The 17,760-nt window shown below is 46.3% G+C and overlaps 1 non-coding gene across 1 annotated transcript; it reads right to left on the bottom strand.

Moving 5' to 3' along the window:
• Window positions 1–3,355: 3,355 nt before the first annotated feature.
• Window positions 3,356–3,428, bottom strand: Trnak-cuu (transfer RNA lysine (anticodon CUU)). Its single transcript has one exon. It is a non-coding gene; the product is annotated as a tRNA-Lys (tRNA).
• Between the last annotated feature and the right edge of the window lie 14,332 nt (window positions 3,429–17,760).

The raw sequence follows: 17,760 nt of genomic DNA, 5'->3' as shown, positions 1-17,760 counted from the left end.
ATCAAGCTTCGTCGCATACCTTCCAACCTTTCGCTCGCACATCGTCCATGTCTCAAGGATCCGTTGACGACATTCGGGATCATGCAGATGTTGAATGTTTAATTTCCACGGGGCCTTGCTGTTCCACACCTCTCTACGGGGAAGAAGCACCGTACAGATGTAAGCGCTGTGATCGGAAAATGCCAATGGCCAGCGTTCCGCGTCCTGGACATCATTTGCATGAGCCCGTGAGATATAAATGCGATCTAATCTGCTCGCCGAATGACTGGTCACATAGGTGTATCCCGGTGCATCTCCATGTCGTAATTCCCACGTGTCACTAAGTACAAGGTCGCTGACAACGATTCGCAACTCCTGGCTGATGTTTGCTTGCGGCCATTGGTCTTTCTGGCTGAGAACACAGTTGAAATCTCCACCAATTATTACACATTCATAACGTCCATGGAAAAGTGGTGCAATATCTTCTGCATAAAATCGCGCCCTTTCCCGCCGCCGATTGTTTCCCGACGGTGCATAAAGATTGATGATGCGTGTCCCAAACGTCGTGAAAGCCATTCCCCGGGCCGACGGAAGGTAACACACGTTTTCCATGGGTAAGCCATCTCGCACGTAAACTGCCACCCCACTCCCATTGCGATCTCCATGTGACGAATAGGATTGGTAGCCTGCGATGTGTGGGAGTGCAGCTATGTGGACTTCCTGCAGCAAAGCAATATCCGCATCAGATGCCCAAATCGTTTCCTTCAGTAGGTGTATTTTGGTTGGTGAACGCACGTCATTTATATTTAATGTCGCAATACGGTTCGCATGGCGTTGAATCCCACTCTGTCGAGGCGCAACAATATCTCCCTGCATCGGCGCTGGGGGCTGAGTTAGAAGACGTTCTCTCGCCCCTCTCTCTTCACCTTCAGCAATTACTAGGCCGTCTTTGTGAGTGCCGGCTGCCTCTGTATGACGTCCGGCGCCTCCTCAATATCGTCATACCACATCTTTGCAGGCAGTGATATATTCGTGTCCATAGCCACAGCATCTGCGTCTGGAGAGCCAACTGGTTGTCGTTCCTCTTCAGCATCACCACGTCCCGCTACCGTCAATGTGACAGACCGCTGCGGGTCTGATCGAACAGTTTCCATTGCCTCATCCTGCTTTGTAGAGGCTATTGTGTCGTCTTGCTCCACAGGCGCATCGTCGTCGGGGCAAGGGGAGTCATCCCTAGGAGATGTCGTGCGACGACGCCGTTTCCTCCTTTTCGGGGAACGTTGTTTGCATGATATTCCTTCCGTGTCCTCAGATTGTAGGGAATCACGGCTGCCCGACAGAAAAGCATCCGTAGGAACTGGAAGTGTTTCGAGTCCCATCGTTGTAGTTGGCGGGAGTTTGGTCGAAACTGATGTTGTCGTCACAGAGTGCGTTCCAGACGGAACAGCATCCGTAGTGGCTGGAACTGCTTCGTGTACTATCGGTGTGCTTGGTAGGAGTTCGGTGTCAACTGGTGTTGTCGCCGTAGATGGTATGCTAGATGGAGCAGCATCCTCTGTCATCCCTACGTCTGCTACAAGGTTTCGGAGAGTGCCATCGGAAACTTCCACCGGGGCTGTGTCCTTTCGGTCATCAGCGGACGCAGTGAGGGCTTTGGCATAGGTGATCGGTAGTACTGTCATCGCCGGCGACGGTTCCCGCACATCTGAAGGCAGTTGCGTAATCCGCCGTCGCATACAGTTCGACCTGAGGTGTCACTCCTGGCCACAGCCAGAACATGTATGTGGTTGCATATCGTAAATCACCACCGCCCTACAACCACCAATTGTCAGATAGGACGGTACATGCTTCTGAAGATCAATAGTGATCTGTCTCACTCCGTTAAGCACGGGGTACGTGGCGAATTGTGTCCAGCGTTCTGCTGTGTGACCATGTACCGTGCCGTATGGCTTAAAAGCCTCAATAACTTCGTCAGCCGGGAACTCAAATGGCAGCTCAAAAACACGTATTGTCCGTACACCCAGACCAGCATGTTCTACAGTTACAGTGCCGACATTCCCGTCACTATGGCAAAATCGGAGACCTGCTTTTGTCGCCCGTAGAATTCTCTCACACGCCGCGTCATTTACCATCTTAACATACACCGTGGGACTAACGACGGACAGGTGAATTCCGACAATATCGTTTGGCGGTATCTTGACGTCCTCACGTATGAATCGTTCCACTGCTAAAGCCTTTGGTCTTTCGTAGTCTTTGCAGAAATTGAATCGTAATGTAGTTTTTCTGTACTTGTTCGCCATGATCGTTGTTATTAGCCCGCGCGCAGACTAAGTCCACAAGTAAACAAACACTCGCACACGCCGCACAGGCGGAAGTATCGGACCTCCGCTCCGCACGGCCGCTAGCGCCGAACTGATCCATTAGGCCACATGGTCACTGACGACCAACTATATCATGTATACGACTCATCTCGGAACGCTTACACCCCTGAGGATTTGTGTTTTCGTTTTACACAGCCGCTGCCCCTTGCTCTTTCCCAACCATTCGTTACATTCAACCTCTTACGAGACCGACCAAATAAAGACTGAGAAACAAGACCACACACTTTGTGCATTCGGAATCGAAGGCAGGGCGTCCCTCGCCGCATTTGCTACGATGGCATTTGCTACTTCTGCAGAAGCGGCGGCGGCGGCGACGACGACGACGACGACGACGACGACGACGACGACGACGACGACGACCGCGAGAGGCTCTGAGATATGTGAGAAATACATCTATAAAATGTAATTCAGACTGCCTCTTCCCACTTTATGCTGTACCGTTTTGGCAAATGCTTTATCTGCGCCATTCGCCTTAATCACATCTGAGAGTAATTCTTAAAAAAAAACGCCTGTCGCTAATTGTTCGTCATCACAGATACTGTTTGCTATACGGCCACGACGCGCAACTGATTTCCGAAATTCATCTTTCTCCTGTGTGGATGGAACGTCCGATGCCTGGTTTATTAGAGCAGTGCTCTACCACTGAGCTAAAGAGGTGCGACCTAGCGGTACTCTTGGGTACTTCGTCCTTACGGTCGTCTGCATCATCAGACTTCAGCTGACAACACTTCATATTACCGGCTAATATTTGCAGCTATGGCGACCCATTACTGCTTGGCTACACATCTGACACGTAACCGATGTGCTCTCCAAACAACAACACTTGCATTTCAGAATATGTCTTCCACACATGTCTACAAAATCACCTTCACATTCAAATACAGTTTCCTTGTGACTGACAGAGACGTAGGCAAAGTTTAAAGTTGCTATTTCCATTACATCTCCTTAATCAGAAAAACGGTAATTTATATCTGCAGCAGAACAAAATTCCATTCCGCCCAGCGTGTGGCTCGAACCCACGACCATAGGATTAAGAGTCTGACGCTCTACCGACTGAGCTAGCCGGCTACCTCGGTGAATACCTGCCTGATAGCACGTCACACAGTACTCGTTTGGGTTGGGTGGTCCCATACAGAATCTCTCCATGCTGCCTAATGTTTTCCTAACGTCACACTCGTCACGAACTTCACTTTTATGTCATAATCATTTCTGAGAGGTAAAGAAATTGCATGACAGCATGCAGAGCTAGTGGCGTCAAAATTAACACACATACTTTATGTGACTCAAAAGCCGAACGAGTTACTTTCCGACGTTGTTTTAGATGTGCAAGTGCCAGTCAAAACTCGCGGTGTCGGCACTCTGCCGACCATTTCGCTAGTTAACACCGGTCTTGTTGTGTGTGTTTCAAGCTCAAGAGCATTTTGAAGCAAAAAATGGTCAACAGCAACATTCAGACGGTTTCGTACTGCTCAATTGCTCCATTAAAACGGTATGTTTCTTTTTCAGAACTGGAAAAAAACGAGCGTGACAACATACGAACCTGTAATCATCAGATCCGAAGTCCGACGCCTTATCCATTAGGCCACATGGTCACTGACGACCAACTATAACATGTGTACGACTCATCTCGAAACGCTCACACCCCTGAGGATTTGTGTTTTCGTTTTACACAGCCGCTGCCCCTTGCTCTTTCCCACCCATTCGTTACATTCAAACTCTTACGAGACCGACCAAATATAGACTGAGAAACAAGACCACACACTTTGTGCATTCGGAATCGAAGGCAGGGCGTCCCTCGCCGCATTTGCTACGATGGCCATTTGCTACTTCTGCAGAAGCGGCGGCGGCGACGACGACGACGACGACGACCGCGAGAGGCTCTGAGATATGTGAGAAATACATCTATAAAATGTAATTCAGACTGCCTCGTCCCACTTTATGCTGTACCGCTTTGGCAAATGCTTTATCTGCGCCATTCGCCTTAATCACATCTGAAAGTAATTCTTAAAAAAACGCCTGTCGCTAATTGTTCGTCATCACAGATACTGTTTGCTATACGGCCACGACGCGCAACTGATTTCCAAAATTCATCTTTCTCCTGTGTGGATGGAACGTCCGATGCCTGGTTTATTAGAGCAGTGCTCTACCACTTTTTTTTTTTTTTTTTTTTTTTTTTTTTTCTTTATAGGGAGGTTCTGACTCAGTGGGCATTCTCTGGAGCCTCTTTGCTGCTGAGATTAGAAAAACAGTCCTCTGGGCCGGATTTGAACCAGCGACCTATGGATAACTGTGAATCCTCCACTACAGTCCACCGCTCTACCAACTTTTTTTTTTTTTTTTTTTTTTTTTTTTTCTCTTTTTTTTTTTAAATAATTTAGAACAAAAATAGCCACCGCTCTACCAACTTTTTTTTTTTTTTTTTTTTTTTTTTTTTTTTTTTTTTTTTCCACGACCCTGAGATTAAGAGTCTCATGCTCTACCGACTTTTTTTTTTTTTTTTTTTTTTTTTTATCATATTTTGTATTTTTTTTTTTGGTTTTTTATTTTTTTATGTCTTTTTTAGTTTTATATATATTCCTGGGTGAGAGCCAGGTATCCTAGCCACTTTTTTTTTTTTTTTTTTTTTTTTTTTTTTTTTTTTCAATGAAGTAGTGGCAGGCAGGCGGCGGCAAAGAGGGCAGGGGTCAAGAATCCTGAGGCCTGGCCTCGATGTCGCCCCCATACCAGTCACCCATTTGTATATGTGAAATTTTTTTAATTTTTTTTATTTTTTATTTATAATTTTGTTTGAACCACTTTTTTTTTTCCTCTTTTTTTTTTTTTTTTTTTATGAGGATCTTCCAGAAGGGATCCATTCTTCCACCAGAACTCAATCCATTTCTTCTAGGTGAGTGAGGCGTTAACGGCAAAAAAAAAAAATGATGACACTATCAACTATGTTAAGCAGTGTCGAACTAAAGTACCTTTTCTGGTTAGGATTAATAAATAAATAAATAAGAAATAAGTGATTAAAAAGGAATCTTCTCCTTTGTTGGTGCAAAATATAAGAAAACGAAAAGTGTTTGTTTTTTTCTCTAGTGTTGTCTTCACATCTTTCGTCTGTTATTGTCCTCTGCTGCTCCTCAATGATGTAGCGAATAGTCGGTTTCGCCTTACTTCGAAAGAAGGTTAAACATGCATTCATGTCTCGTGGTATAGTTTCGGGCGTTCTTTAAATATTACGTTCCCCGTCATGGCAAGACTGACGGGTCGAGTGTCGAATCGCATATCACACAATGGTCTTGCTTAAAAAGTTGGCAAAGGTCGCCTTGTAGTTACGTTCGCGTGCGATCATGCTGTGCTGCAGGGTCAGGTATAGAACGAAATCGTCTTTGTTCTTATCGCCAGTACTAAAAATATAGTGCACTGTGTGACCTATTATCCAGTTGACAGCATTCCGCTTTGTCCTGGGAAATGGGATTGCTTCAGGGTTGAGAAAGTCAGCTGGCGTTATCGCAGATGGTGAGGTCCTCTTGATGCTCGACAGTTTCTGTCGGGCGTAACCCCATATATCTTTCGTGGTACCACAGACGAAACGGTGTTCTTCGCTGTCTATGAGATTACACGTGACACACATTGGCGAGTCCTGCAAATGAATTGCATGAAGCCTGGACTGCGTCGGGATTTTTCTATTGACGGCAGCGTACCACGTCGCCTTTACTTGCGAAGGTAAGTAGGGGCTGTGGATGTTTTGCCACGTCGCGTCCCAGTTGTAGTTTGGAAATTTTTGTTCGATAACATTCCGTGATTTAGTTGCCACAAAGGAGTTGTAGATTGCCTTAACTGTCGTCAAATTCTTTTCAGAGACTGTTGTATGGACATAACTATACTCTAAGAGAAAACTCTTGAAGTGGTAGAGCGCAGTCGGTATATGGTGCACATCAATTGGCGGTTGAAGATCAGTCGGTGCGATTTCATTCAGGACAAGAGCGGTCAAACTGGTCGGTGACTGTTTCCATAGCTTGTAAGTTTTGCAGAAATAAAGAGCTTTCGCTTTTTTGTGTACATCGGTGAGACTGAGTCCGCCATCTCGCGTTGGGAGTGTCAAGGTGTCATATCGAACTTTAAAGATCTGGCTACGACATACAAAGTGTCCAAGCGCGGACAGCATGCATTTGGCTATATCGGTGGGGATGGGCAAAACTTGAGCCACATAATTGATTTTGGCAGTGATATAAATATTGGCCAATTCAACCTTTTGAAGCTCGTCCAATTTCCTGACGCTATGTAACTTCGCACAAGCACGAATTTTGTTGAGCAATTGCTTATAATTGGCGGCAATGGTGTGGCGGATGGTGTTCCGAAAATCGACACCGAGACACGTCATCCTAGTGATCTCTTTAAGCTGGCCATGACCGATCGCGCCTATGCCTTGCCCAACGTTCATGATCCCTGATTTCGTCCAATGCAGTTTCGCACCAGATGCCTTTTCATATTGTGAGATGATCAGGAGACCCCTCTCGACCTCATTGACATTCATAGCTAGGAAGGTAACATCATCAGCGTAAGCTCGGCACACTATCTTCTGCCCGTGTATGTGGAGTCCTTGTAAACGTTCCGTCAAGGTGACTAGCAGCGGTTCGATCGCAATGGCAAACAGCGCCATCGACATAGGGCAGCCCTGCCTAACAGAACTGTTTATCGGGACGGCGCGACTTGGCTGACCGTTAACGACAAGTTTGGATGTACTATTCCGTAACAATTTCTGTATGATGCTGATGAACTGCGGAGGAAAACCCAGAGTCTGCATTATCTGGAAAAGGTAAGGATGGTTCACTCTGTCGAAAGCCTGTGCGAAATCTAAAGTTACGATAGCACATCGGATTTTGCAAGCGTCCGCAACAGAAATCACATCTCGATAGTCTGATAATGTCTGATATATAGCTCTGTCCTTTCCAACACTCGTTTGATGTGATCCAATGACGGTATGCATCACAGTTTTCATTCTCGTTGCGAGAATGCGAGCAAAAATTTTGTAGTCGCTGTTGAGCAACGTAATGGGTCGCAAAGTTGCGACGGTGTTATTGCTCGTCCGTTTCGGGAGTAAGACCACAAGTCCTTCACTGAATGGCGGAGGAATGGGCATGTCCGGTTGGAGAAGTTCGTTGCAGAGCACCGTCAGCTTTGTCTTCAGTTGTGGCCAGAAGACTTGATAAAGTTCCACCGGGAGACCGTCACATCCGGGAGATTTGTTTTTTGGACTGTGGAACACCACATCTTCCAGTTCATCTTCCGTTACATCGGTGACGAGTTCGGCTACATCCGCAGGGCGAAGCCTGTGCGTTAAGCTGCTCCGGAACTCTGCAAGGGCTTCGTCGTCGGTAGGTTTATTGGACATCAAGTCAGTGTAATAAGTTTGAACGGCGTCTCTGATATCGTGTTGCCGAGTTAGAATCGTGCCGTCTTCGGATTGTAGTTCAGTTAAGATCTTTGTCCGTGCTCGTTTAGTTTCACGTATCAGGTGATAAATGGATGGCTGTTCGCCTTTTGCCATAGTCGAAACCCGACCTCTAATTTTGTAACCTTCCATCTGTTTTCGTTTCAAAAGTAATATTTTTGCTTGCAGTCTTTTAATGCGGGGGTAGTTGTCAATCACAGTGGCATCAAGAGTATATAAGTCTCGAAGACATTGATAATAAAACTCCATCGTTCTCTTAAACCACCAGTTCTTATTCCGGGAATATTGTATCATGGATTTACGAATTTTCGGTTTAGCGCATTCGAGCCACCATTGCAATGCCGAGCCGTACGTACTGAATTTGGCTTCACTTTCATTCCACGCTCGAGTGAAGGCTTCTCTGCATTCAGGATCGTCTAAATGTGCAACATTTAGTTTCCATAGTCCTTTGCCTCGGTAGGTTTCCTGTTTCCCCAAATTCAGCGTGCAAATATAAGCCGCATGGTCGGAGAAACTGGTTGGCCAGACCTCAGTTTGTAAAATTCGCTGTCTGAGAGTGTCCGATACGTAAATGCGGTCCAATCTACTCGCTGAATGATTCGTGACGTGAGTAAAACCAGGTGTTGTACCAAACTTGTGCTCCCACGTATCGACTAAACGTAAATCCTTGACGATCTGTTCTAATTCAATCGATTTATTGAAATGCGGCGTCTGATCTTTGGCGTTAAGTACACAGTTAAAATCTCCCGCCAATATTAGGTGGTCATATTGTGTTGCAAAAAGCGGAAGTATTTCTTCCTTGAAAAAGTCCGCTCGGCGTCGCCTATTAGTTGAGCCGGATGGTGCATACAGATTTAGGAGTCTAACATTATTGATAGTCACGCCAATTCCCCTACAACTTATGAGTCGTTCTACATTCTGGACGATAATTCCTTCTTTCGTGAGAATAGCGGTGCCTAAATCGGAACCGTGTCCCGGATTGGCCGTCACATTATAACCGGGAATGTGGTTCAAAGCAATGTCGGCGACCTCCTGAAGCAAGAGGATATCAATGTCGGCGGCGTATAAGAGGTCTACGATGTTGTCGAGTTTGAGGGAACTGCGGATTTTATTTATATTTAATGTACCAATTTTATACGCCTGCTGATCAGTCATTCACGCTCTTACGAGAGTAAGAAGGAATCGGCGCCGTTTTAAAAGAAGTCAGAGTCCTCTTCTTTGTTTGCCTGCCGTGGATCCAGTAACTTATCATCATGTGCCGGTTCTACTGCCGTAGAAGGCTGTTCGGGAAATCGGGAAGTGACTGGAATATCAGTTGCATCAGCGTCCATGTGTTCGACCTCTGGTTCCGCCGCCCAGTCTATAGTGCTGGGGTTCTTGGACGCAAGAGGATGATGTTGTCGTTGTTCTTTTAAACAATGATCAACATCGTCACTGCACATGGGAGACACCTGGCCGGTAGCATCGCGAGAGGGCTCAGTTAGCGTGATTGCACGATCTTCATCCCGCAGGTGTGCAGAAGTTAGCGCCTGTTGTCGGGAGGATTCTGGTGATTTTGCACTGACTTTGTCCATGATTTGCTGCACCTTTCCCCGCAACGACGCCGCCGCCTCTTCCGCACCCTGGCGGGCGATTCTGCGTTTCTTGTTCTTCCGCGGGGATTTAGCAGGTGGACAACGCTCATCGGAATCCGAGATTTCATGGTGGGGTTGTGGGGAACGACATTCAGCAGTCACAGTCCTGACCTGCGTCTCTGAGGAGGGGGAATTTTGTTCTGTTGACAGAGTCGGGGACTGCGCTACGGAATCAACCACGTCACTCACACTCAGGTGTTGCTCTTGTCGCTCAGAAATGTCAACAAGTTGCTCGGCCGTTGGAGGAAGGGTTGGTTGGGGGCGAATGTCTACTTCGGTATCCATGGGCAGTTGGTCGGTCGGTTGGTCGCGAGCCACCGAAGCGTAAGTGGTGGACAAAATAGTCATCTCCGCGGACTTCACCGGTTCACCTGTCGGCAGCTGCACAACACGTCTTTGAATACATTCAGAACGAATATGACCTGGAGAATTGCAAGCTGCACACGTTCGTGGTTGACCATCATAAATGACGATACCTCGATAACCGCAAACGTTAATGTAAGACGGAATATGTCGTAATAAGTCCACCTTCAACTGCCTGACACCGTTCAAAACCGGATATTTGTGAGCACCGGACCATTTTTCTGCAAAATTACTGAGGACCTTCCCAAAGGGTGCAATAACAAGATTGATCGCATCTGTAGGAACTTCAAAGGGTAGCTCAAAAATTCGAATTGTTCGAATACCAAGTCCCACATGATCGACAGTAACTTCGCCAATATTTCCATCACTGTGTTTAAACTTAAGCTTACCACCGGTATTATTGACAACTCGTTCGCATAACTCAGGGTTTTTCAGCTTCAAGTACATCACACTACTCACAATTGACAAGTGAAAACCAACAGTATCTTCAAACGGAACTTGAACAACTTCCTCTAACCAATCCTCAATTTCGAAAGATTTAGGTCGAGCAAAACGTCGATCAAAGGTAAATTTCAGAGTGTCCTTTCTACTAAGTTGAGCCATTACTGCATTTTCGAACGTTGACAGAATATCTAACTACTGCGAAGCGCCGGCGAAAACGCACAGACTTACACAGCGGATGTAAACAAAGCCAGCCGCAGAGCGAAGCACAGCACGACGAACCGCTCGCCACCGCCGCTGCAGGCAGACTGTTGTCCACTGAGCTAAAGAGGCGCGGCCTACCGGTACTCTTGGGTACTTCGTCCTTACGGTCGTCTGCATCATCAGACTTCAGCTGACAACACTTCATATTACCGGCTAATATTTGCAGCTATGGCGACCCATTACTGCTTGGCTACACATCTGACACGTAACCGATGTGCTCTCCAAACAACAACACTTGCATTTCAGAACATGTCTTCCACACATGTCTACAAAATCACCTTCACATTCAAATACAGTTTCCTTGTGACTGACAGAGACGTAGGCAAAGTTTAAAGTTGCTATTTCCATTACATCTCCTTAATCAGAAAAACGGTAATTTATATCTGCAGCAGAACAAAATTCCGTTCCGCCCAGCGTGTGGCTCGAACCCACGACCCTAGGATTAAGAGTCTGACGCTCTACCGACAGAGCTAGCCGGCTACCTCGGTGAATACCTGCCTGATAGCACGTCACACAGTACTCGTTTGGGTTGGGTGGTCCCATACAGAATCTCTCCATGCTGCCTAATGTTTTCCTAACGTCACACTCGTCACGAACTTCACTTTTATGTCATAATCATTTCTGAGAGGTAAAGAAATTGCATGACAGCATGCAGAGCTAGTGGCGTCAAAATTAACACACATACTTTATGTGACTCAAAAGCCGAATGAGTTACTTTCCGACGTTGTTTTAGATGTGCAAGTGCCAGTCAAAATTCGCGGTGTCGGCACTCTGCCGACCATTTCGCTAGTGAACACCGGGCTTGTTGTGTGTGTTTCAAGCTCAAGAGCATTTCCAAGCAAAAAATGGTCAACAGCAACATTCAGACGGTTTCGTACTGCTCAATTGCTACATTAAAACGGTATGTTTCTTTTTCAGAACTGGAAAAAAACGAGCGTGACAACATTCGAACCTGTAATCATCAGATCAGAAGTCCGACGCCTTATCCATTAGGCCACATGGTCACTGACAACCAACTACCTCATGTATACGACTCATCTCGAAACGCTCACACCCCTGAGGATTTGTGTTTTCGTTTTACACAGCCGCTGCCCCTTGCTCTTTCCCACCCATTCGTTACATTCAACCTCTTACGAGACCGACCAAATATAGACTGAGAAACAAGACCACACACTTTGTGCATTCGGAATCGAAGGCAGGGCGTCCCTCGCCGCAATTGCTACGATGGCCATTTGCTACTTCTGCAGAAGCGGCGGCGGCGACGACGACGACGACGACGACCGCGAGAGGCTCTGAGATATGTGAGAAATACATCTATAAAATGTAATTCAGACTGCCTCGTCCCACTTTATGCTGTACCGCTTTGGCAAATGCTTTATCTGCGCCATTCGCCTTAATCACATCTGAAAGTAATTCTTAAAAAAACGCCTGTCGCTAATTGTTCGTCATCACAGATACTGTTTGCTATACGGCCACGACGCGCAACTGATTTCCAAAATTCATCTTTCTCCTGTGTGGATGGAACGTCCGATGCCTGGTTTATTAGAGCAGTGCTCTACCACTGAGCTAAAGAGGCGCGGCCTAGCGGTACTCTTGGGTACTTCGTCCTTACGGTCGTCTGCATCATCAGACTTCAGCTGACAACACTTCATATTACCGGCTAATATTTGCAGCTATGGCGACCCATTACTGCTTGGCTACACATCTGACACGTAACCGATGTGCTCTCCAAACAACAACACTTGCATTTCAGAACATGTCTTCCACACATGTCTACAAAATCACCTTCACATTCAAATACAGTTTCCTTGTGACTGACAGAGACGTAGGCAAAGTTTAAAGTTGCTATTTCCATTACATCTCCTTAATCAGAAAAACGGTAATTTACATCTGCAGCGGAACAAAATTCCGTTCCGCCCAGCGTGTGGCTCGAACCCACGATTAAGAGTCTGACACTCTACCGACTAAGCTAGCCGGCTACCTCGGTGAATACCTGCCGAATAGCACGTCACACAGTACTCGTTTGGGTTGGGTGGTCCCATACAGAATCTCTCCATGCTGCCTAATGTTTTCCTAACGTCACACTCGTCACGTACTTCACTTTTATGTCATAATCATTTCTGAGAGGTAAAGAAATTGCATGACAGCATGCAGAGCTAATGGCGTCAAAATTAACACACATACTTTATGTGACTCAAAAGCCGAACGAGTTACTTTCCGACGTTGTTTTAGATGTGCAAGTGCCAGTCAAAACTCGTGGTGTCGTCACTCTGCCGACCATTTCGCTAGTTAACACCGGTCTTGTTGTGTGTGTTTCAAGCTCAAGAGCATTTCCAAGCAAAAAATGGTCAACAGCAACATTCAGTCGGTTTCGTACTGCTCAATTGCTACATTAAAACGGTATGTTTCTTTTTCAGAACTGGAAAAAAACGAGCGTGACAACATTCGAACCTGTAATCATCAGATCCGAAGTCCGACGCCTTATCCATTAGGCCACATGGTCAGTGACGACCAACAATATCATGTATACGACTCATCTCGAAACGCTCACACCCCTAAGGATTTGTGTTTTCGTTTTACAAAGCCGCTGCCCCTTGCTCTTTCCCACCCATTCGTTACATTCAACCTCTTACGAGACCGACCAAATAGAGACTGAGAAACAAGACCACACACTTTGTGCATTCGGAATCGAAGGCAGGGCATCCCTCGCCGCATTTGCTACGATGTGTTTTCTTTTTACAAAGCCGCTGCCCCTTGCTCTTTCCCACCCATTCGTTACATTCAACCTCTTACGAGACCGACCAAATATAGACTGAGAAACAAGACCACACACTTTGTGCATTCGGAATCGAAGGCAGGGCGTCCCTCGCCGCATTTGCTACGATGGCCATTTGCTACTTCTGCAGAAGCGGCGGCGGCGGCGACGGCGACGACGACGACGACGACGACCGCGAGAGGCTCTGAGATATGTGAGAAATACATCTATAAAATGTAATTCAGACTGCCTCGTCCCACTTTATGCTGTACCGCTTTGGCAAATGCTTTATCTGCGCCATTCGCCTTAATCACATCTGAGAGTAATTCTTAAAAAAAACGCCTGTCGCTAATTGTTCGTCATCACAGATACTGTTTGCTATACGGCCACGACGCGCAACTGATTTCCAAAATTCATCTTTCTCCTGTGTGGATGGAACGTCCGATGCCTGGTTTATTAGAACAGTGCTCTACCACTGAGCTAAAGAGGCGCGGCCTAGCGGTACTCTTGGGTACTTCGTCCTTACGGTCGTCTGCATCATCAGACTTCAGCTGACAACACTTCATATTACCGGCTAATATTTGCAGCCATGGCGACCCATTACTGCTTGGCTACACATCTGACACGTAACCGATGTGCTCTCCAAACAACAACTCTTGCATTTCAGAACATGTTTTGCACACATGTCTACAAAATCACCTTCACATTCAAATACAGTTTCCTTGTGACTGACAGAGACGTAGGCAAAGTTTAAAGTTGCTATTTCCATTACATCTCCTTAATCAGAAAAACGGTAATTTACATCTGCAGCGGAACAAAATTCCTTTCCGCCCAGCGTGTGGCTCGAACCCACGACCCTAGGATTAAGAGTCTGACACTCTACCGACTGAGCTAGCCGGCTACCTCGGTGAATACCTGCCGGATAGCACGTCACACAGTACTCGTTTGGGTTGGGTGGTCCCATACAGAATCTCTCCATGCTGCCTAATGTTTTCCTATCGTCACATTCGTCACGTACTTCACTGTTATGTCATAATCATTTCTGAGAGGTAAAGAAATTGCATGACAGCATGCAGAGCTAGTGGCGTCAAAATTAACACACATACTTTATGTGACTCAAAAGCCGAACGAGTTACTTTCCGACGTTGTTTTAGATGTGCAAGTGCCAGTCAAAATTCGCGGTGTCAGCACTCTGCCGACCATTTCGCTAGTGAACACCGGTCTTGTTGTGTGTGTTTCAAGCTCAAGAGCATTTCCAAGCAAAAAATGGTCAACAGCAACATTCAGACGGTTTCGTACTGCTCAATTGCTACATTAAAACGGTATGTTTCTTTTTCAGAACTGGAAAAAAACGAGCGTGACAACATTCGAAACTGTAATCATCAGATCAGAAGTCCGACGCCTTATCCATTAGGCCACATGGTCACTGACGATCAACTATATCATGTATACAACTCATCTCGAAACGCTCACACCCCTAAGGATTTGTGTTTTCGTTTTACAAAGCCGCTGCCCCTTGCTCTTTCCCACCCATTCGTTACATTCAACCTCTTACTAGACCGACCAAATATAGACTGAGAAACAAGACCACTCACTTTGAGCATTCGGAATCGAAGGCAGGGCGTCCCTCGCCGCATTTGCTACGATGGCCATTTGCTAGTTCTGCAGAAGCGGCGGCGGCGGCGACGACCACGAAGACGACGACGACGACGACGACAACCGCGAGAGGCTCTGAGATATGTGAGAAATACATCTATAAAATGTAATTCAGACTGCCTCGTCCCACTTTATGCTGTACCGCTTTGGCAAATGCTTTATCTGCGCCATTCGCCTTAATCACATCTGAGAGTAATTCTTAAAAAAAACGCCTGTCGCTAATTGTTCGTCATCACAGATACAGTTTGCTATACGGCCACGACGCGCAACTGATTTCCAAAATTCATCTTTCTCCTGTGTGGATGGAACGTTCGATGCCTGGTTTATTAGAGCAGTGCTCTACCACTGAGCTAAAGAGGCGCGGCCTACCGGTACTCTTGGGTACTTCGTCCTTACGGTCGTCTGCATCATCAGACTTCAGCTGACAACACTTCATATTACCGGCTAATATTTGCAGCTATGGCGACCCATTACTGCTTGGCTACACATCTGACACGTAACCGATGTGCTCTCCAAACAACAACACTTGCATTTCAGAACATGTCTTCCACACATGTCTACAAAATCACCTTCACATTCAAATACAGTTTCCTTGTGACTGACAGAGACGTAGGCAAAGTTTAAAGTTGCTATTTCCATTACATCTCCTTACTCAGAAAAACGGTAATTTACATCTGCAGCGGAACAAAATTAAGTTCCGCCCAGCGTGTGGCTCGAACCCACGACCCTAGGATAAAGAGTCTGACACTCTAGCGACTGGGCTAGCCGGCTACCTCGGTGAATAACTGCCGGATAGCACGTCACACAGTACTCGTTTGGGTTGGGTGGTCCCATACAGAATCTCTCCATGCTGCCTAATGTTTTCCTAACGTCACACTCGTCACGTACTTCACTTTTATGTCATAATCATTTCTGAGAGGTAAAGAAATTGCATGACAGCATGCGGAGCTAGTGGCGTCAAAATTAACACACATACTTTATGTGACTCAAAAGCCGAACGAGTTACTTTCCGACGTTGTTTTAGATGTGCAAGTGCCAGTCAAAACTCGTGGTGTCGTCACTCTGCCGACCATTTCGCTAGTTAACACCGGTCTTGTTGTGTGTGTTTCAAGCTCAAGAGCATTTCCAAGCAAAAAATGGTCAACAGCAACATTCAGACGGTTTCGTACTGCTCAATTGCTACATTAAAACGGTATGTTTCTTTTTCAGAACTGGAAAAAAACGAGCGTGACAACATTCGAACCTGTAATCATCAGCTCCGAAGTCCGACGCCTTGTCAATTAGGCCTCATGGTCACTGACGACCAACCATATCATGTATACGACTCATCTCGAATCGCTCACACCCCTCAGGATTTGTGTTTTCGTTTTACAAAGCCGCTGCCCCTTGCTCTTTCCCACCCATTCGTTACATTCAACCTCTTACGAGACCGACCAAATATAGACTGAGAAACAAGACCACACACTTTATGCATTCGGAATCGAAGGCAGGGCGTCCCTCGCCGCATTTGCTACGATGGCCATTTGCTAGTTCTGCAAAAGCGGCGGCGGCGACGACGACGACGACGACGACGACGACGACGACGACGACGACGACGACGACGGCCGCGAGAGGCTCTGAGATATGTGAGAAATACATCTATAAAATGTAATTCAGACTGCCTCGTCCCACTTTATGCTGTACCGCTTTGGCAAATGCTTTATCTGCGCCATTCGCCTTAATCACATCTGAGAGTAATTCTTAAAAAAAACGCCTGTCGCTAATTGTTCGTCATCACAGATACTGTTTGCTATACGGCCACGACGCGCAACTGATTTCCAAAATTCATCTTTCTCCTGTGTGGATGGAACGTCCGATGCCTGGTTTATTAGAGCAGTGCTCTACCACTGAGCTAAAGAGGCGCGGCCCAGCGGTACTCTTGGGTACTTCGTCCTTACGGTCGTCTGCATCATCAGACTTCAGCTGACAACACTTCATATTACCGGCTAATATTTGCAGCTATGGCGACCCATTACTGCTTGGCTACACATCTGACACGTAACCGATGTGCTCTCCAAACAACAACACTTGCATTTCAGAACATGTCTTCCACACATGTCTACAAAATCACCTTCACATTCAAATACAGTTTCCTTGTGACTGACAGAGACGTAGGCAAAGTTTAAAGTTGCTATTTCCATTACATCTCCTTACTCAGAAAAACGGTAATTTACATCTGCAGCGGAACAAAATTAAGTTCCGACCAGCGTGTGGCTCGAACCCACGACCCTAGGATAAAGAGTCTGACACTCTAGCGACTGGGATAGCCGGCTACCTCGGTGAATAACTGCCGGATAGCACGTCACACAGTACTCGTTTGGGTTGGGTGGTCCCATACAGAATCTCTCCATGCTGCCTAATGTTTTCCTAACGTCACACTCGTCACGTACTTCACTTTTATGTCATAATCATTTCTGAGAGGTAAAGAAATTGCATGACAGCATGCGGAGCTAGTGGCGTCAAAATTAACACACATACTTTATGTGACTCAAAAGCCGAACGAGTTACTTTCCGACGTTGTTTTACACGTGCAAGTGCCAGTCAAAACTCGTGGTGTCGGCACTCTGCCGACCATTTCGCTAGTTAACACCGGTCTTGTTGTGTGTGTTTCAAGCTCAAGAGCATTTCCAAGCAAAAAATGGTCAACAGCAACATTCAGACGGTTTCGTACTGCTCAATTGCTACATTAAAACGGTATGTTTCTTTTTCAGAACTGGAAAAAAACGAGCGTGAAAACATTCGAACCTGTAATCATCAGCTCCGAAGTCCGACGCCTTGTCAATTAGGCCTCATGGTCACTGACGACCAACT

This window comes from Schistocerca gregaria, chromosome 7 (assembly GCF_023897955.1).
Source record: "Schistocerca gregaria isolate iqSchGreg1 chromosome 7, iqSchGreg1.2, whole genome shotgun sequence".
Classification (NCBI taxonomy): domain Eukaryota; kingdom Metazoa; phylum Arthropoda; class Insecta; order Orthoptera; family Acrididae; genus Schistocerca; species Schistocerca gregaria.
Note: the sequence above shows the minus strand (reverse complement) of the source record. Positions and strands in the feature narration are given on the sequence as shown.